The following is a 4,386-nucleotide window of genomic DNA, read 5'->3' as shown; positions in this document are numbered from 1 at the left end:
TTTTTGGCAGAAATTTCTGCTAGGGTACTATTTCTGCCTTTTGGCAGAAATACTGTAATTTGGCATAAATACTATGATTTGGGATAAATACTATGATTTGACAGCTATACTATATTCAGTATATATACTATAACATAACAGAAATACTTCCACCTAGTAGTAATACTATAATATATCAGAAATATTCTGATTTGGCCCCAAAACCATGATTTGGCACAAATACCATGACTTGGCAAAAATACTATGATTGAGCAGAAATACTATGATTGAGCAGAAGTACTAAGATGTAGTAGAAGTACTTTGATTTAGCAGAAATACTATTATGGAGGAGTAATACTTTAACATGAGAGAAATATTGAGACACACACACATACACAGAGCGCAAAGTGAACAGGGAACTGTTAAGAGTCTGGGCTTGGTATATCTAGGTCAGTTAAATTAGCTGCACCTGCTGTAATCAGCACTTACACACACAGACACAGAGAGAGGTGTGAGTTTTCTTCAGTGTATTTCTGACATTCAGGATTCCCCTCGAACAAATGGCCATAATTTCCTAACCGTAGGGGCTAGAATGGTCGATCTGACACCGTTTTGTTCAGAAGAGATGGGGGAATCTGCAGGTCTTCTTAATTCAGAGATAAAATATAAATTATTGAAGATATATGACTTGTAATACACTGTAACTGAGTAGAGGTGAAGCAAAACTGCCTTGACTTGCCCTCAAACAACGTTTTGTAACTCTAAATCTATATGGAGCATCAAAATCATTCTTTCACCGTAAGAAACAGCAGGCTTTGGTGAACAGTCATGGAATTTTCAGGTCTCTGTTGAAATCAATCAAAAAGATATGACGAGAGAAAAAGTGCCTCATTTCCAGAGTTTGAAATCTGAAGAAATCTGAGCGAGGGAAAATTTCCTACCCTCAAACAAGTGTAATTCATGGCCAAACGGTAATAGGTGAGGAAAAAATTCTTGAATTGTGAGCATCAGGGATGTCTGAAGATATATTGGCACAAGCGTCATGTCTCAACTTTGTTTCGTTAAGGAGATATGACGATTTGAAAATGCCTCTCATTAGAGAATTCCAGCGCTGATTTTGAAGAAACTCTCCATTGAGTTTCTATGGAGAGTTTTGAGACTTTATGTTACTCTGAGGAGATTTGCAAAAAATCTATAACTCCCACAACAATGATAGTGACATTTTCTGAAAGCCAGCAAAAATACCTACGTTTTGATGTATAATTTGTGGGGGTTGAGTGGAAATTGAGCGAGTAGCAAGAAGTTGTTCAGACATGAAGAGAAAATTCAGAAAGGACGAGTGCACACTCTGAGTTAATTGCATAGCAACCATAGCAACGCATGTATTTTCTGAAAAATCACAATTTTGCAACTGAAAACTTAAAGAGGTATAAAATTAAAACGGTAGAAGATCTGAAAAAGCTGAATCATTCTGGAATAGCCCAATAGTCTGAGAACATTTTAAAGTTTGAATGGAGTTTCTAGGTGAAAGTATGACAAAGTAGTTAAGTTTCAAAAACAAGCAAGTTTTAGCAGAATTGTGGAAGTTTTCCATTCATTTCAATGGGACAAATTAAAGGAAAAAAGTGTAATATTTTAAAAAGTATAATAGTAATAAACACCAAAAGTCATAGCAAACATTAGCAGAAAGAGCAGAACAGTATAGAGTTTGAACGGAGAAAATCGGCTGAAAACTGAGGCAGTAGATAGACGGCAAAAAACGTACGGAAGCAACTTGAAGAATAATAAAGAACTAGAAAAATTTGCATTTCCTGCGAAAATGCAGTGTGGATGCTTTAAAGCTGAAGCTTTCTGCTGAAACTAGCTGAAAAAGCTGAAAAGTTGCAGAAATTGTAAAAACTTTGCAGAAGCAAAGGAACTTTGCTAAAATGTAGTAACTTAGCAGAACTGCAATATCTTAGAGGAAACATAATACTTGGCAGAAATACAATAGCATAGCAGAACTTAGCAGAAACATTGTAACTTACCAGAAACACGATAACTTCTCAAAAATACAAGAATTTAGGAGAAATAGTATAAGATAACAGAAAGAATATATTTAGCCAAACATTCTTAAACATTACAGAAATACTATGATTTAGAGAAACAGTACAACATAGCAAAAATGCTGTAATTTGACAGAAATACTACATTTGGCAGAAATACTATGTTTCAGCACAAATACACTGGTTTAGCACAAATATTTTAACATAGCAGAAATACAATTATATAGCAGAAATGCTATATTTAGAAAGAAAAATATAATATAGTAGAAATACTATGATTTAGCAGAAATACTGTAATCAGCACATATACTGTAACATGACATAAATTCCTCCACTTAGTAGTAATACTATAACATAACACAAATGTTATGATTTGGCACAAAAACCATAATTTGGCAAAATACTATGATTTAGCAGAAATACTATGATTGAGCAGAAGTACTGAGATGTAGTAAAAGTACTTTGATTTAAGAGAAATACAATTATGGAGGAGTAATACTTTAAAATGGGAGAAATATTGATACACACACACATACACAGAGCCTAAAGGGAACAGTATTTGTGCCATGGCGTGTTAAGAAGAAACTGAGGTCCATATTAGAAAAGCTGGTAAAAAGTTTTCAGAATTGTAATAAATGATGAATATGAATTAGTGGTCTGTGATAGTGTATTAATTTGTAGGGCAAAAAGATGTTGACCAAGGTGGACTTGAACCCACAACCTTTGGGTTGCAGACCTGTGTCATTACCAGCTGCGCCACTGGGAAAGACAGTGAGCTCTTGGGAAACAGGGTGATGAGCAGTCAGAATTAGATCGCGGTGAGAGGCAAAGAATGCCGTTTTTGGAGTTACAAAACGTCGTGTAACTCAAAAGCTAGGTGGACTAGAAGCATAATTTTTGTACTGAGTGAATCAGCGGACTTTGGTGTACTTTGACTGCGATTTTCATTGCTCTTTGTACATCCGGACGCTGAGATATGACGAGAGAAGAAAGGGCAGACCTCAGATATGATTGGCTGGCTGGGAAGCTGTGCAGGCCCTGATATGTAAATTTGAATGTCTCAGTCCTCAGAGGATTGGCTGCCTGGGGACCTGGCAGAAATATATAGTAATAGTATGATTAAGCATAAATACTACATTTCGCAGAAATACTGTATTAAGCGCAAATCCTATAAAAAGCAGAAATACTATACTATGATTTGGTAGAAAACTATAATTAATCAGAAATACTATATTTAGCAAAAATCTTATAAAACAGCAGAAATGCTATGATTTAGCACAACAGTAATAACTTAAACAGAAAAATTAGAAAAGTAAAATGGACAGCTGAAAAATGCTGAACATGCTAAGGGTCCCTCAAATATACTTGTTAAATGAAAAAAATCGGCAAAAAAAATATATAACAGCCACACAATCACACATATGGACACATATGGAAACACACATGCACAGAGAGACACACACAAGATCCAATTCAGTCAACCAGTCTAAATATATTGAATTTGAATCTTACAATGAGATCATCCCATAAAAAGGCTGTCTCTCTCTCTCTCTCTCTCTCTCTCTCACACACACACACACACACACACACACACACACACACACACAAGATCCAATTCAGTCAACCAGTCTAAATATATTGAATTTAAATCTTACAATGAGATCATCCCATAAAAAGGCTTTCTCTCTCTCTCTCTCTCTCTCTCTCTCTCTCTCTGTCACACACACACACACACACACACACACACACACACACACACACACACACACACACACACACACAGGAGAGAGAAGTAAGTTTCTAGCTCAGTCAAGCAGCCTGGGAGCTGCTGAATTTGAATCCACCAATCAGAGAGCCTGTGCACTTTTTCCCGCCAAAACAGGTGCACGCAGCACAGAGAGACACAGGATTTTTGCAGTCTATTTCTCATAATGACGACTCCCCTCAAACAAATGACCATAATTTCCTAACCGTAGGGGCTAGAACGGTCATTCTTACACCGTTTTGTTCAGAAGAGATGGGGGAATCTGAAAGTGTTGACAATTTATCATTAAAATATGAATTATTAAAGATATTTGACTTTTAATGCACCATAACTGAGTAGAGCAATGCAAAAACTGCCTTGACTTGCCCTCAAACAACGCTTTCTAACTCTAAATCTATTTGGAGTATCAATATCATTTTTTCACCGTAAGAGACAGCAGGCTTTGGTGAACAGTCATGGAAATTTTCAGGTCTTTGTGGAAATCTATCAAAAAGATATGACGAGAGAAAAAAGTGGTTCATTTCCAGAGTTTGAAATCTGAAGAAATCTGAGCGAGGGACAAATTTCCTACCCTCAAACAAACCCAATTCATGGCCA

The sequence above is a fragment of the Oreochromis aureus genome, linkage group 23 (assembly GCF_013358895.1).
Source record: "Oreochromis aureus strain Israel breed Guangdong linkage group 23, ZZ_aureus, whole genome shotgun sequence".
Lineage (NCBI taxonomy): Eukaryota > Metazoa > Chordata > Actinopteri > Cichliformes > Cichlidae > Oreochromis > Oreochromis aureus.
The sequence above is the reverse complement of the archived record's forward strand: the minus strand, read 5'-3'. Positions refer to the sequence as shown.